General features: G+C 42.5%; 1 protein-coding gene across 1 annotated transcript in view; it reads left to right on the top strand.

The window, feature by feature from the left end:
• The window catches only part of EDIL3 (EGF like repeats and discoidin domains 3), a 461,020-nt gene that overhangs the window by 188,018 nt on the left and 255,511 nt on the right, over positions 1-17,491 (top strand). The window lies entirely within an intron of this gene.

The following is a 17,491-nucleotide window of genomic DNA, read 5'->3' as shown; positions in this document are numbered from 1 at the left end:
TTTATAAATATATCAGAGGGATTAATATTAGGGAGGGAGAGGAATTATTTAAGCTTAGTACCAATGTAGACACAAGAACGAATGGGTATAAACTGGACACTAGGAAGTTTAGACTTGAAATTAGACGAAGGTTTCTAACCATTAGAGGAGTGAAGTTCTGGAACAGCCTTCCAAGGGGAGTAATGGGGGCAAAAGACATATCTGGTTGTAAGACTAAGCTTGATAAGATTATGGAAGGGATGGTGTGATGGGAGAGCCTAATTTTGGCAATTGATCTTTGATTATCTCCAGATAAGTATGCCCAGTGATTGGTGATGGGATGTTGGATGGAATGGGATCTGAGTTACTGCAGAGAATTCTTTCCTGAGTGCTGGCTGGTGAGTCTTGCCCACATGCTCAGGGTTTAGCTGATTGCCATATTTGGGGTCGGGAAGGAATTTTCGTCCAGGGCAGATTGGCAGAGGCCCTGGAGGTTTTTCGCCTTCCCCTGCAGTGTGGGGCATGGGTCACTTGCTGGTGGATATCTGCAGCTTGAGGTCTTCAGACCACAATTTGAAGACTTCAATAACTCAGGCATAAGTTAGGGGTTTGTTATAGAAGTGGATGGGTAGGGTTCTGTGGCCTGCTTTGTGCAGGGGATCAGACTAGATGATCACATTGGTCCCTTCTGACCCTAGAATCTATGAATCTATGAATCCTCTAATCTGTCTAGGTTCCTCTATATCATATCCTTACCCTTCAGCATATCTACCACTCCACCCAGGTGAGTGTCATCTGCAAACTTGCTGAGGGTACAATCCATGCTATCCTCCAGATCACTAATGAGGATACTGAACAAAACTGGCCCCAGGACCGACCCTTGGGACACTCCGCTTGATACTGGCTGCAAATTAGACATGGAGCCATTGATCACTACCTGTTGATCCTGATGATCTAGCCAGCTTTCTATCCACCTTATAGTCCATTAATCAAACCTATAGTTTTTTAACTTGCTGGCAAAAATGCTCTGGGAGACCATATCAAAAGCTTTGCTAAAGTCAAAGAATAACACATCCACTGCTTTCCCCTCATCCACAGAGCCTGTTATTGCATCATAGAAGACAATTAGGTTAGTCAGGCATGACTTGCCTTTGGTGAATCCATGCTGACTTTTCCTGATCACTTTCCTCTCCTCTTAAGTGCTTCAAAATGGATTCCTTGAGGACCAGCTCCATGATTTTTCCAGGGACTGAGTTGAGGCTGACTGGCCTGTAGTTCCCCGGATTCTTCTTCTTCCCTTTTTTAAAGGTGGGCACTACATTAAGCTTTTTCCAGTCATCCGGGACCTCCTCCAGTCACCATGAATTTTCAAAGCTAATGGCCAATGGCTCTGCAATCACATCCGCCAACTGCTTTAGCATCCTCGGATGCAGCGCATCTGGCCCCATGGACTTGTGCTCATTCAGATTTTCTAAATAGTCCTGAACCACTTCTTTCTCCACAGAGGGCTGGTCACCTCCTCCCCATAATGTGGTGTCCAGTGCAGTAGTCTGGGAGCTGACCTTGTTCGTGAAGACGGTGGCAAAAAAGAGCATTGAGTATGTTAGCTTTTTCCACATCTATTCAGTAAGAGGCCCACACTTTCCTTGACATTCTTCTTGTTGCTAACATACCTGTAGAAACCCTTCTTATTACTCTTAATATCCCTTGCTAGCTGCAACTCCAAGTGTGATTTGGCCTTCCTGATTTCACTCCTGCATGCCTGAGCAATATTTTTATTTTATTCAAGCTTCCGCTTCTCATAAGCTTCTTTTTTGTGTTTAAGATCAGCAAGGATTTCACTGCTAAGCCAAGCTGGTCACCTGCTGTATTTACTATTCTTTCTACTTAATATTACTTAGTCTTCACAACAGCTCTGTAATGTAGGTATTTATATACAGATGGATACATAACAGAATTATTTGTAGCTGTTAAATGGAATCTGTGGGGAAAGTCTTCATTTTTTGACAACATTTTGTGGTATTGATTCTTTTTCCTTCCTTATTTCTAATTTTAACTTTTGTAAACTTTAACATCAGTTGACAAGAGCAATCTAAAATGTATAGAAGGTCATTGTAGAGAAATCCGGCAAGCATGCAAAATGTCAACGGGGTCTGAAATAAGAAAGGATAACTGACCCAGCACAGAGCTGAATTCAGAAAAAAGGAGTAAAAGGGTTAGAACAGAAAAAAAAAACAGCAGATGGTTCAGAACAAAATAAAAAGGCATTAACAGAGACAGGATTTATAGTGGGAAACAAAAAATAGCAAAGAACATAGGAGAGGCTAAAGGGCTATACCTCATACAACAGTACCTGACGGTGAAAAGTCACATTGCACTCTGGAAATATTTGCAGTATTCAATGTGAGTAAAGGTGGCAGAATCAGCCTCAAGATAGAAAAAAGTTTAACAGGAGATATGAAAACAAAGTTAACAGAGAAATTTTAAACCCTGCTTCTTAAGAATTCACCACAGCATTGTGCTGGATGAGACTCTAGACTTCTCTCAGGTGCATTTTATTAGAATTCAACAAAGTGGGGTGAGATACTGATAAGTTACTGTTACTGATAGGTCAACCCCAAGCTTAATTATTGCTTAATTACTGCTTAATTATTCCTTCCAACAAAATGACATGTCTGTGAGTTTCATAATAATATTTCTGATAAGCAACTTTTAAAAAAATATGTGTCTGTCTTTTTATTTTTGAATGCACTAGATTACATTAAATGTCAGGCTTTCTTTCTTTCAGACAGACACACCCACTGACATTTCAGTTATATCAGATGAACACTATGGGCTAGATTGGGCCACATCCCTTAGTAAGGAACATTGTTTCTTCCCTGAGCCAAAGTACCTTCCATAGGGGTCCTCCTGGGGTGGCTCAGCAATGCAAATTATCACCCCCTTACAGTAAGGGGACAGGAGGGAAGGGATTTGTGGGTCCTCAAGCCACAATTCCTTCTCTGGGATGCCCCTGGAATGGCACAGCAGCCTAAACTTATACTAAATAAAAAATGCTTACTCACCTTCTTGTAACTGTTGTTCACGTCCATTCCAATCAGATGTGTGTGCGCCACATGCATGGTCATCAGAAAGTTTTCCCTTAGCAGCTCCCATCAGGTTGGCTAGGGAACCCCCTGCAGTGGCGCCTTCATGGCGCTCAATATATAACCTGCCGACTCAACCCCCTTCAGTTTCTTCTTGCCGGCTATTCCAACAGAGGGGAAGGAGGGTGGGTATTGGAATGAACATGAACAACACATCCCGAAGAACAACAGTTATGAGAAGGTGAGTAACTGTTTTTTCTTCTTCAATTGATTGTTCAATTGATCAATTCCAATCAGGTGACTCCCAAGCTCTACCCCAGAGGTGGGATTGGAATTAAGGAACCGCTGACTGGAGCACCACTCTGCCAAATACCGCATCATCTCTGGAATACTCGGTGATAGCATAGTGAGTGATGAACGTATACACTGATAATCAGGTTGCTGCTGTGCATATCTCCTGAATGGTGATCTGGGCCAGGAAAGCGGCTGACGAGGCTTGTGCCCTGGTGGAGTTTGCCGTATTAGCCGGGGCTGGGAGCTTAGCCAGCTTGTGGCATGTGCGGATGCAGTGTGTGATCCAGGAAGAAATGAGTTGGGAAGAGACCAGGAGCCCTTTCATCTGGTCTGGCACCACAAAGAACAGCTGGTTCGATTTCCTGAAAGGGTTAGTGCACTCAATGTAGAATACTAGTGCACCCCGGACATTCAATGAGTGAAACCTCTGCTCCTGTGCACTGTTATGAGGCTTGGGATAGAAAACTGGTAGAAAGATGTCTTGGCTAATATGAAATTGGGACACCACATTGGGAAGGAAGGCTGAGTGGGGCCTGCTTTTCACCTTGTCTTTGTGGAAAACCATGCAGGGTGGGTTGGAGATTAGTGGGTGTGATGGCGACCAGGAATGCCACTTTCCACAACAAATACAGAAGGGAGCAAGCTGCCAATGGTTCGAAAGGGGGCCCCATTAGCCTGGATAGGACCAGATTGAGGTCCCATGCAGGCACCAGTCAATGAGTCTGTAGATATAATCTTTCCAGGCATTTGAAGAAATGCCTACCCCGGGGTTGGCAAACATGGAACTCCCAAACTCTACCAGGTGGAAGGCCAAAATAGCAGCAAGGTGTTCCCTGATAGATGACCTTTCTGGGCCCTGTTGTTTCAGATGCAGGAGGTAATCCAGGATGAGTGGTATAGGTGCCTGGATTGGAAGTGTGCGATGCTAGGTGCACCAGCAAGTGAACCTCTTCCACTTAGCTAGGTGGATGGTTTCCTGCTGCTGAGGAGAACCGGCCTTACAGGTTCCAAAAACAGGAGCTCCAGGGGATTTAACTACGAAGCTTCCACACTGTGAGATGGAGAGACTGGAGCTCTGGGTGGTGAAGGTGACTGTGGTCCTGGGTGATGAGATCTGGGTAAAGTGGTAGCAAGATCAGGGTGTCCACAGACAACTCCAGAAGCATGGTGTACCAATGTTGGCATGGCCATGCTCTGGCCAACAGAATTATTTCTGCCTTGTCTCTGCGGATCTTGAGCCGTACCTTGTGTTAGAGTGAGACCGGTGGAAAGATATACATAAGACTATCCCCCCAAGTTAGCATGAACACATCCGAGATCAAGCCTGGGCTGTGTTCCGGAAGGAGCAGAACACTGGGCACTTTCTGTTGCTCCATGTGGCTTAATTACTGCTTAATTATTCCTTCCACTTGCTACCACTTTACCCAGATCTCATCACCAAACAGATCTACCTGGGGAAACCCCCCCCACCTTTGGAAGATGGAATGTATGACATCTGGATGGATGGACCACTTGGGGTGGTAGAACGATCTGCTGAGGTGATTTGCTCGTTCTGTATTCCCAGGAGATATGATGCCTCCAGGTGAATGGAGTGGGCCATGCACAATTCCTATAGCTGGAGGGCTTCCCGGCACAGAGAGGAGGAACGAGGTCCTCCCTGTTTGTTAATGTAAATGATGGAAATGGTGTTGTTGGTCATCACTGCCACTCACTGGCCTTGTATTTGGGACAGGAAGGTCTGGCAGGCCTATTGTGCCACTCTGAGCTCCTTGATATTGATATGGACCATATGCCTTGCGTTGGGAGATCTCCCAGGTGAGTGCCCCAACACAGAGCTGACACATCCATTACTAGGAACAGAGAGGGCTGTGGGCTGCTGAAAGGGACTCCCTTGCACGCTGACAGAGGGCCGAGCCACCATCGGAGAGACTCAAGTACTTGCTCTGGCACAGTGACCACTGAGTCCATTCTCTTGCGACCTGGGCAGTAGACCAACACGAACCATGCTTGTAGAGGTCTGAGCCTCAGTCTGGCATGTTGGACCACGTAAGTGCAGACTGCCAAGTGGCTGAGAAGACACAGGAACCCCCCCTTGCTGTAGTGATTGGGTACCATGTTTGTTATGGCTTGGAACCGGGTCTCTGGCAGTTACAACCTTTCCTGTACTGAATCCAGCCCTGATCTGAAGAATTCTAGTCTTTGGATTGGTGATTAGTTTGACTTGTTCATGCTGAGGAGGAGTCCTAGTCTCTCAAAAGTGAATCTGACTAATCAGCCTTGAGACTCCACTTGCCCCTGTATTAACCAGTCACTGAGGTAGGGGTACATCTGCACCTGCCTCCTGCAGAGGAAGGCTGCTACAACTGACATGCACTTGATGAACACTCGGGGAGCCATTGATAGACCGAATGGGAGGACCGTGAACTAATAATGATTGTGGTTGACCAGAAAAGATAGGAACCATCTGTGCACAGGCCGAATGGCTGTGTGAAAGTATGCAAGTAAAGGGTAGGGGATGAGCCCACACCCTAACCCAAACTACTTTATACACTGAACTAAACTAACTGAAATCTAGACTAGAAAACTGCAGGCTAAAGAAGAAAACTAAGGAAAGCACTTGCAAGGTAAGTGAATGCAGTTCCAATGGCTGTCACAGATGGTAAGCAGGAACTGAAGGAGGGTCAGGTTGGTAGGGTTATATATTCAGCGCCATGAAGGTGCCACTCCAGGGGACTCCACAGCTGACCCGCCAAGAGTAGCTAAGGGAAAACTTTCTGACAACTGTGCATGCGGTGCACACACACCTGATGGGAATCGATGTGAACAATCACTCGAAGAACTATTCTTATACTCTCCATTGTCCAGCATGTTCAGGTGCTGAAACCTTGTTTCCACCTATGTACAGATTCCTGCTCAGGTGCTTGTGTGTAAGTGTGTGTGAGTGAGGAAGGGAATAGGATCAGGTGTACATAACCCCCTTACTCCTGCATACCCAAACCCAAGGTCTGGATAGGCCATTTAAGGGGATGAATTTCCCCTTAGGCACCTGTACAGATGTACATAGGCTGAGGGACAATAGAGCCCTACTCTTGTTATATTTTTCAGGAATAAACAATGAGCACCTCCCCCCTGGGTTATAGTTGTGTGAGAAGTATGAGACAGCACTTTAGCTTAAATGGAAAACAAATGAACAAATTCCTCATTTGCTCTCCTCTCCAACCTGTAAACACATGCATCCTTAGTTGCCACACAGGGTCCATCACAGTCTAAAAGAGAGGCTTTTGTGCAAGCTCTTTGTTAAGGTGTCCGCAGCCCTTCATTGCTTCACTGAGAACTACATTTTGAGCTAAAAGTGAAAACATTTGAGACCTTATTGTGGTTAGTATTTCCATCGGAGTTCAATCATTTCTATGCCGTAGTGTAGTATATATTTGCCTTATTAATATTAAATGTAGTGTGCCTGTAAAATTCAATTTCACAGCCAAGGCAGCTCAGCATGTTGAATGGCATTGCCCCTGTGATCGCTTTTATTGGTTCTAAGAAGTTCAAATTATGATTGCTGTAATGTTTATCACAGAGGAATAACAAAAGAGCCATGCACCTTATATTTCAGTAGTGATTTCAGCAAATTTTCCCAGAAAGCCCATTTATTCAAGAGAGGGGTTTGAACCTTTTATGCACATTAGACTTCTCTCAGTCACCAGCATAAATCCAGATGAACTTTAAGGACGAGGCTGGAGGCTATCCGTAGTATTGCAGTGGTAATGAGTTCTTAAGATAGTGATAAGAAGTTTCCTGAGCCCCTGCACAGAAGACATAACAATACCGTGTAATTGGGTACCACGTCATGATTTTGTATGTGAAAGACTTCAGATGTGCCATCTGATTCTAATACCCTATGCAATATTCTGTTACTGTATTTGTTGTGAATGCATTGCCTCACGTCATTTGGGAGGGCAAAATAAATTCTGTGCAATATGTAAAATTATTCTATATCTCATACATTTTGAATAGTATCTTCTAATGGATAGGAGCTACTTTTGCATTCTGGTCACACTTTTCCATTCCCCCCTGGGTCTGTAATGGAGCTTTACTCTTTCATTCACCTTGCCTTACACATTTATAACAAATTTTCCTTTTTTAAAAATAGAACTGCACATTTTCTTCTTCAGTGCCTAGAGCTCTCTTGCTAATTATTTTTCCATATATTCTAAGCAGAACAGAGAAGTAAAATAAAAATGCTCTATAAAGATAACATTGAACACAGCCATTTTGATTAAATAAGGTCTCGTGCAATAAAAAATAAAAATTCCAGGTGGTATAGTAGATTTGCATAGTAGCCTATTACCTTTAAAGGCTTCATATTTTGCTTAGGTCAGGATTGGAAACTACCTGGTATTTCCAGACTATTCCTTAGTGAAAACCTTGCAGTTCAGCGAAATTGGCCATTTCTTCTCAGGATTAGGATAGAAAGGGTGCTGGATATTTGGATTGGGCTGCATTGCCAGTAGCTATCTGAGAAAGATTATATAACAGCACTGCTCCACATTGGGTATGGCTGTAGAGATCGTGACTAGTTGCTCAGTTTTATAAGCACAAGAGTTACTCTGAAGTTTATATTAAAAAATTATAGGTGGGCCAGGTAAGGGTGCCTATAGTTGAGACTGCCCAGTGCTTTCCATTATAAGAAATAGTTTTCAATTGCTTATACCTTTGCTGAATTGTAACTGTTAGGGCTGAAATTTTTCATGCATTTGGATGTTTTAGCTGTAAAATGGTTCAGCTGTAAAATGGTTCAGGGAGTTAGGGAAAAATACATTGTTTTAATCATGTTAAAATTCACACAACCATTTCATTGAGAACCTGTAGCACCTTCATACATTAAAGTAGGAACTTGAAATTGGGCAGGATGGTCACCATATGTCAGGGGTTTGCCTTTTTCTCTGCCCTTGAAAAACTACTTAAATTGGACCATGTTTTTAAGCCGTTGACGGGGGGGAAATCTGTCTGCACATGCTCAGTAGACACTTGTTAGAGTTAGGCAGCTACATGCTTCAAAGAGCCCATGTGAACTGTGAATACTCAGCCAAGGACTGCAAGGGCTGACAGGACTTCCATGCCATTGGTTTCCTGGCCTGTTTTGAGCCACTGTGGTGCCAGGTACCAGAACTAAGAGTAGGAGGAAATCCGTCTTTCCTGTGTTCTCAGTGCTCTCCTTGCTGGGCCCAGGCAGCCTAGAGGTGGAAGCTGCTTGACTTAACACATTGAGGATCAGAACCAGACCTTGGAGGGAGATAAAAGGAGTAAATGGGGATAAAGAACATGGAGATGGAAGATGGAGACTAAGACTAGTAGCTGGCAGGGCGTTGAAACTGGGCCTGGGAGCAGTGGCGCGAGACTGGGTCATGGAATGAGCAGTGAGGGGGATGAGGAAAGACTGGGGCTAGGCAGGAGACTGGGACAGAGATCAGATGTGGACCCTGCTGAAAGAAGAGGTTGAGACTGGCTGGGGAAGGAGACCTGGACTGGAATGGGAAATGCAAGTATGTGTGTTGTGTGTCTGTAGCCAAAATTAGTTGACATTTTAGGCAGTTTTGGCTTTAATCTTTGTGCCTCAGTTTTTCCATCTATAAAACAGGTATAATATGCCCTCATCTTCCAGTGGTGTTGTAAAGATTCATATAGTAATATATGTGAAACATTCAGTTACAATTGTAAGGACACCATAGAAATGCCTACAAGAAAGTTAATGATTTTGTATTCAGTGCATGATTTGGATGGTGTGCAGTTAGTAAGACCTGAGGCCGCATAGTGAATTAGGAAGATAAAAGTCAATACTAAATTACTACCCATTCACAGAATGAGACTGGGGTCCTGTGGGAAAAAATACTATGTAATCATGTAATTAAAGACTATATTACAAGATACATTCACAAGGGAACCAAATAAAGGTTGCACATACAACCTTAATTCTGACATTTCCTACTTTTGAGTGTGGGACTTTGTAACCTTAAAAATGCTCATTGAACATCATTTTTTTTTGAGATGTAATTTATCTAAGAGGCCAATCCTTCAGAATTTTCATTGTACACTTCTTCCCCGATATAACATGAATTCGGGTATAACGCGGTAAAGCAGTCCTCCAGGAGGGCGGGGCTGCACACTCCAGCGGATCAAAGCAAGTTTGATATAACGCGGTTTCACCTATAATGCGGTAAGATTTTTTAGCTCCCGAGGACAGCGTTATATTGGGGTAAAGGTGTGCTTACTGGCAGTTCTGCCTATGAAACTGTGTGAGTATCACCTCCTTGTTCAGTATTCTTGTGTTATACCAGGAAGTTGGTCAGCAGTATGATAAAACTTAGTTTCCACCAGAAGGGCACGTTAATAGAGCTTACATTTTTATTGCTGAATTTTATATATATATGTATATGCACGTGATCTTTTTTTTTTAAGGACATCAGAAATTACACAAATTTCTGCATAAAATTCCTCAAAACTCTTATACTTTGGTGTGCTTCACCCTTCAAATTCTTTTACCAAATTTCCTCCCAAGAGTCTTCCTTATATATTGTTTCCCCTAGTAATTAATTTCTTAAATTTAGTGAGCTGAACATTCAACAGATTAAGGTCCCAGTCCTACAAACTTTCACACAGCACATGTTCTCAAGATTAGGCCTTAAGTAAGGGTGGCATGAGCCAGTGTTCATGTAAGAGCCTCCCATTGACCTAAATGCTTTTGCAACATACAGATGTAGCTCTATGTATATAGGTGTATGTTGCATTATATCAGGGATGATCCTGGATATATTTTTAAAGGCGTGGCCCCAGGCTTGCAGTGAAGCAGGGCACAGCAAATATTAAAATGGACAGATAGGTAGTAAATGGAATTAAGTGACTCTGAAGTCATAAGAAACTGTTAAAATAGAGCCAAATGGATTTTTTTCCTGGTGCTTCTTGTTATAAAGCTCTGTCCCCTCTGATACTGATTTGATGTCCAATTCTCATCCAGGTGAGTCTCTTTCTATATTATGTTCACTGTTTCCCTGCCTGCTACTAATCCTCTATCTAAAAAAGAATATTGTTAAAATGTCTAACGTCCCAAACAATCTGCTCTCTGGCTACAGTCAGAAGGATTTGCCTGTCCCTGTAAGGGATTAGGTAATTGAATTGTCTGAGTAGCTGATTCTGGCTGGTATCTTAAAAGAGTTATTTCCAAAATGTAGCTGGAGGATGAAGAAAGCAGCCACATGTTCACTAAATGAGGTGATTAGGTCAGGAGTCAGGAGTTCAATGGAGGTCACCCAGTTTCTTCAAAGATATGTTTTTCTGAGGTGTTCACAAGGACTTTATGCATAACTTGCCTTTGGGTGAGGAGAAGGCTGAGGGGAAATTTTGGGTGTGTGTTTAGAAATAGTAACAGGTTGTCAATAACATTGATGAGGATGTTCAACAAAAAAAAGCTCCAAGGTCAGGAATCTTTAAAATTAGCAGTGGTCTTTGACATGTAGCACTGAAGCAATACTGCAGATGAAATCCACATTTATATTTGCTAATGCAAGACAAATAGAAATAGTGATTTATGGATATAAGGAACCAAACATAGGCATACACTCAATTAACTTCGCTTTGAGTCAGGGATGCACACATCTCTGCATGTATATCCACTAATGTTCTACTTACAGTATTAAATAGCTATTATTTAATCTACATCTACTAATTAGTCCTGCTGATCTGGTTGACCCACTTTTCCACATGCTAATAACCTTTGTTAGAGCCTAATTGCCCATGTCCTCTTGTTTTTGCTTTATTTTGTAAAGTGAATAGATTCCTACTTAAATTTTTATTTTAACCTTTTGAATGTTTCTGTTACTGCCATTAGAACTCATTTAATCCTCCCCTCCTGCTTCCTGTCCTCTCTTCTGCAAGTGGTATTCCATTATCTACCCCTATAATATATAATCTTACCTGCGTCTTCCTACCATTTAAAGCTATACTTTTTTATTTATAGTTTGTGATTCTCTTTCGCACCATTGACTTCAATGGAGTCATGAGTTTAGAAATAATAGATTATCAAGCCAGAAGGGACCACTGCAATCACTTAGTCTAATCTCCTTTATAACACAAGCCAAAAGATTTCCCTGGGTTAATTTCTGTTTGAACTAGAGTATCTCTTTTAGAAAAGCATGCAATCTTGATTTAAAAATTGCAAGTGATGGAGAATCCACTGCAACCCCTGATAAATTATTCCAGTGCTTAATTTCTTTCACTCCTGAAAATTTACCCCTTATTTCCAGTCTGAATTGGATGTAGAGCTTTTATATAAACCACACAGATTCTCTAGAGCTGGAAACTGCTAATGTAAAGTTACAGTATTACTAGAGATGAATAAAATAATCAAATTCCTAAAGTCCTTGTTCATTCCTTACTTCAGCAAAACTTCCATTGGCTTCCATGAGCATTCTCAAGACTTGAGAATTTAAGTTCTAAACTTGGGAGGATGGCAACAAACAACAGAGTTAAATAAAAATATTGTAAATGCATCACAGAAGTCCATTTAAATATTGCTGAGATATTAAAGCAAGTGGACTGTACCTTCATAAAAGTCACAAGTTATTTGAATTATGTGTTAAATATGCTGACACAGGATCTTGAATTTCATGTAGTTTTATTAAGTGACAAGCTGAAATGAAGAAATGCATAGTTCAAGAATTCAGAGATCTGACAGAATATAAATCCACATTCAGTTTGCCTATAGTAACATATTTTAACACTTCGTTGCAAAGCATGAATTAAACTCTACAGTGATGTAACAAAGTCTTTGTTGTTCATGAATTGGTTTGTCAATTCTATCATATATCAAATCCCTTTCCATAATATTTCATCCATTTGAAACACTGACCTTCATCTCTCTGAACCTGAGATCAGTAATTATTCATTAATAAACATTAACAATGCTACAGAATTTCAATAGCTGAATCAAAATCCTCTCATATTGACCTCAGGACAGGAATTCCTCAGAGTTTTAATAGGGAATTTCAGAAGAGCAAATAGTTCTGATAATTTGCTCTGTAAGACAGCAATGCTGTGTCACATTGCTATGTTCTGAGATTTGAAATAGGCTATTAAATAATAGTTCCGTCAAGCTGGCATTTCCCTTTGAAAACTTCCTAGTCAAATGAGAGGGAGGCGAAAAGTGTAATGTATTTGTCAGCTAGTCTTGTTCCTCTCTGAATTTTGGTAGCAGGAGACGAGGAGAATATAACAACTTCTGAGAACTTCTGGAAAGGGAATTTGCTGGAATTTCATTAGCTGGGAATAGTGTCTCACAAAAATACAGATTTTAAACATTTTATTCAGCATAGCACTAATGGATGTGGATTTGATTTCACTATACTGGAATTTCACATTGACATCAACTCTGGGCTTCCAGCTTGCACAGTTTTTGAAGGCAGACTCTTCTCTCACCTATTTTAATAGATTGCCTGACTTCATACAATCAGTAGAAGAATGTCATTTCAGGTACTCTTGCTGAGACTATACCCAGCTACAGATTGGATCCGTTTCTGAAAAGGAATAATGCCACCCATTTAGGTCCTCTATCTCAGTGGTTTTCAAACTTTTTTTCTGGTGACCCACTTGAAGAAAATTATTGATGATGTTTGGGGTGTGGGAGTGGCTCAGGGCTGAGGCAGAGGTTTGGGGTGAGGGCTGCAGGGTGGGGCTGGGAATGAGGGGTTCAGGGTGTGGGAGGAGGCTCTGGGCTGGGGCAGGGGCTTGGAGTGTGGAGCTCCTAGTCAGCAGCACAGTGGGGTACTAGGGCAGGCTCCCTGCCTGTCCTGGCACTACATACTGTGCTGCACCCTGAAAGCAGCCAGCAGCAGGTCCAGCTCCTAGGTGGAGGCTCACGAACGGCTCCCTACAGCTCTTGCCCTCAGGCACCGTCCCACCTAGCTCCCACTGGCCAGTACTCAGCCAGTGGGAGTGCAGAGTTGGTGCTTGGGGTGAGAACAGTGCACAGAGCCCCATGGTCCCCCTGCTTAGGAGCCAGACCTGCAGCTGACTGCTTCCAGGGCGCAGCACAGTATTGGAACAGATAGGGACTAGCCTGCCTTAGCCAGGCAGCACAGCTGACAAGACTTTTAACAGCCTGGTCAGTGGTGCTGACCAGAGCCGCCGCCACCCAGTGCCTTACATTCCGCAACCAGTACTAGGTCATGACCCACAGTTTAAAAACCACTGATCTATCTTGAGTTAAGCTGATGCTCATTATGGACTGACTTCACCCTTATTTTACATGACCAGAGGAATAAGGCCATCCACACTCCTTTGCACGGGCATGTAAAACTGGTTTAGATTGTGACTCTGGACACAGAGGAGGGCTTTATGCTTGATGATCCCCCATCAAAAGCCAGCTCGCTGAGTACAAGGAGGGAGCAAGCTACATTGCTGCTCTTCTTCTTTGACCCCCAGCCAGTGCTAGAGTGCTGCATGGGATGAATTGTAGCTAGAGGAGTGTGTCTGTGATGCAGTGGTGCCTGAGACTACTCCTGAGATAGCACAGTTTATGCACCAGCCCTTGCTCAGGGCTATGTCAAAGGCAAGATTTAGCTTGATAGGAGTCATGTAATCTTGCCTCAGTATAAAAAACACCCACCACAACTGTAGTTGCTGTAGTGTTAGTAACAATATAATGAAAGAATCTGGCATTATAGTATTTGTTTATCATAAAAGACTAACTCCAAGTATTTCTATAGAGAAATTATTACCATTATTCACTGAAGTAGGTCAGGTCTCTCATCCATGCCCAACTGTGTTTGAATCACATTAATCAAGAGCAATTCAGTTCATATATATATATAAGTGCCTGTGAGTTAGTACAGCAGGTGCAGGAGGTAGCAGAATTCAGTGATTCTGAGATATAACTTGAAGCTGAATGCACTTCAAGAGCTGCAGACACTAAATGTGAAGTTAAATTGGGTGTCTATGGATTATGCTGGATTGCTGGGCTGCTGTGAGGTCAAAATAGGGACAATCCTAGGGAGTGAGAAGAAGAGAAGGGGTTGATCATTTAGGTAAGAGAGAAGGAAGACGTAAGGAATAGTTGTTGGGGCACAGTTAGAGGTTGATTATGAGAAGAATTTGGGGCCTTAGGGAGAAGTTTTGAGAACAGATGAAATAATGAAAAGAGAAAAGGGTGTGTGCCCTCCCTCCTGTGTCCTGAGGGAAATGACTGACTGGAGTGTAAGCTTTGTCTGTTCCTCCTGATTTCCACTGAGGATCAGCTTGTAGCCTCCTGTTTTGGACAATATTTATGTCACAATTAATAACTATCTTTCATCACATTATCCTAGTGTTCGGTCTCTGAGATTTTCTTCTGTTGTTCCTGTGCCATTAATACAGGGCTACCTCATAGAAATATGAATAACAAGTTTAGGCCATTGCTTTGATTAATTCCCTCTTAAGTATGCAGCTGGGGAACTGACAGGATTTTGAATTATTTGCTGTTATAATTAGAGTTCACATTTAGTTTGCAGTTGTATAAATGAAACACAGAACCTTGAATAGACCAAAAAAATAATTGGGACTGTGAAATTTGTGAATAGTTTCATGTCAATCAAAGTTGCATTGTTGGCAAATAAACCATTAGTCCATTTTTTTTTTTTACCTAGCTCTAGTGGTGAATTCATCTGTCATGGTTACAGGGTGAGCTCCACTTTAGACCCCTATGACTCCTTTCATTTGTACCAATCTGGTGGCAGGTTTTGCTCATCTCCACTCCTGCCTACCTATCTTAGACTGGGTCTCGGGCTGCAGCCCACCTGTTTAGCAAAGGTGATAACATAACAAGTCCAGCTGAGTCTGGAACCTATAAACCCTCTTCCCTGAAACCCTGTGACTAGTGGCTAATTAAAGTGACTAAAATAGATGCTTCTTCAAAACAAAACATTATTTATTCACCCAACGATATACAAAGCAAGCAGAGAAAAGAGATGAAACAACAAAAGGTGTATCCATCCCATTCCTTCTTTGCAAATGTTATAACTAACAAAGTGGCTAATGCACTCTCCCATAAAAGTTTCCCAAAATCAACTGGTTAAAAATTGTTCTTAAAATGTAAAACATATTGTTAGTTTTTATATAATCAGTAGTATGCCTAAAGGAGCATTAACTGTTTTCTCCTAAAGCTCCAGGAAGAAATCACAGTGTGGAACCGGCTGTCCAACACTATCTGTGATTTGGAGGACGTGTCATAATTATAAAGGGAAGGGTAACAACCCTCCTGTATACAATTCTATAAAATCCCTCCTGACCAGAAGCACCAAAATCCTTTTACCTGTAAAAGGTTAAGAAGCTCAGGTAACCTGGCTGACACCTGACCCAAAGAACAAATAAGAGGACAAGATATTTTCAAATCTTGTGGGGGAGGAGACTTTTTTTGGTGCTCTTTGTTTTGGTGGTGTTCACTCTTGGAATTAAGAGGGACTGGACATCAATCCATGTTCTCCAAATCTTTCTGCACAAGTCTCTCATATTTCAAACTTGTAAGTAACAGCCAGGCAAGCATGTTAGTATTATCTTTGGTTTCTCAACTTATAAATGTTCCTTTGCTAGAGGGAGGTTTATCTCTATTTTGCTGTAACTTTGAAACTAAAGCTAGTTCTAAAGCTGGGCTCTTTGAATCTGATTACCCTAAAAAATCATTTCCATCCTGATTTTACAGAGATAAACTTTACTTTTTCTTTTAATAAATCCTTCTTTTAAGAACCTGATTGATTTTTCATTGTTTTAAGATCCAAGGGTTTTGGATCTGTGTTCACCAGGAATAACTGGTGAGGGTATACTCTCAAGACTACCCAGGAAAAGGGGTGTAAGAACTTGGAAGGGGGGAGGAATTAGTCTCAAATTTGCCCAGAAAAGGGGGGGTTAGGGACTTGCGAAATATTTGGGGGAAGGTAGAGTTCCAAGTGGCTCTCCCCTAAGATTTGGAACATGCTTGGTGATGGGAGCTTACTGTTAACCTAAGCTGGTAAATAAGCTTGGGGGTCTTTCATGCAGGTCCCCACATCTGTACCCTAAAGTTCAGAGTGGGGAAGGAACCCTGACATGGTAGCAGCAATGGGATGATAAGGTGTCTGGGGCTTTCCTTGGGATTTAGGTGGGGCCTTGGGTTGCCCTCGGTGATAGGGTTTTGTTTGGGTTGCCACTTCTGATATTTGCTACAGCTGCTACTAATTTTTTTTTCTGTTACCTCCTACCTGTAAAGGGTTAAGAATTTTGGTGTCTCTGACCAGGAGGGATTTTACAGAATTGTATACAGGAGGGTTGTTACCCTTCCCTTTATAGTTATGACAGCAAGTTTGGGATGAGTTCCTCTCAACCAAGATCTCCTACTCCTGGCTTGAGAGAGAAAAACAGCCCACATAGTTGTGATGGGTAGTTTGTGAACAGGGGCAGCTAACAGGGAGTTTCGCAAGGGAGTTTGGAAGGGGAATGGGAAGGGGGCAAGGTTCACTTGCTGTTCTTTAAAACCTGTAAACTAAACTACATTCAAAATTTCTTGATTTAAACAAAACCCTTTCAGCTGCAGGAGACAATGCAGGCAGAAGCCCAGCAGCAGAGTGGGGGCTATCTAGTTTATTGTGCTGAGTGCAGCATGTATGATTACCAGCCCTGTGGGTGTGTATGTGCATTCGGTGCAAGGAGCTCCTGGCCCTCAGAGACCGTGTACGGGCTTTGGAGGCCAGGGTGGCAGAACTGGAGGAGCTAAGGGAGGCAGAGAGGTATGTTGATGAGGCTTTCCAGGACACTGTAGAATTTTCCCACCTCTGGTCAGACAGCCCCTACACTGTTGAGGAGATTGAAAGGCCCATGAAAGCAAAGCAGTCAACGAGAGCAGAGGGAAAACTTCCTATAGTTGGGACCCTCCTTCCAGATGGTGTTAGGGTATCCTCTCGCACTGAGGTTACCTCTCCAGGGGAAGGAACTCCAGTCACTAGTAAAAGGCAGATGTTAGTAATGGGAGATTCGATCATTAGAAACATAGATATCTGGGTTTGTGATGACCGGAAGAACTGTATGGTGACTTGCCTGCCTGATGCAAAGGTTGTGGATCTCTCGAGGCATTTGAA

The sequence above is a fragment of the Gopherus flavomarginatus genome, chromosome 3 (genome assembly GCF_025201925.1).
Source record: "Gopherus flavomarginatus isolate rGopFla2 chromosome 3, rGopFla2.mat.asm, whole genome shotgun sequence".
NCBI classification, from domain to species: domain Eukaryota; kingdom Metazoa; phylum Chordata; order Testudines; family Testudinidae; genus Gopherus; species Gopherus flavomarginatus.
Note: the sequence above shows the minus strand (reverse complement) of the source record. Positions and strands in the feature narration are given on the sequence as shown.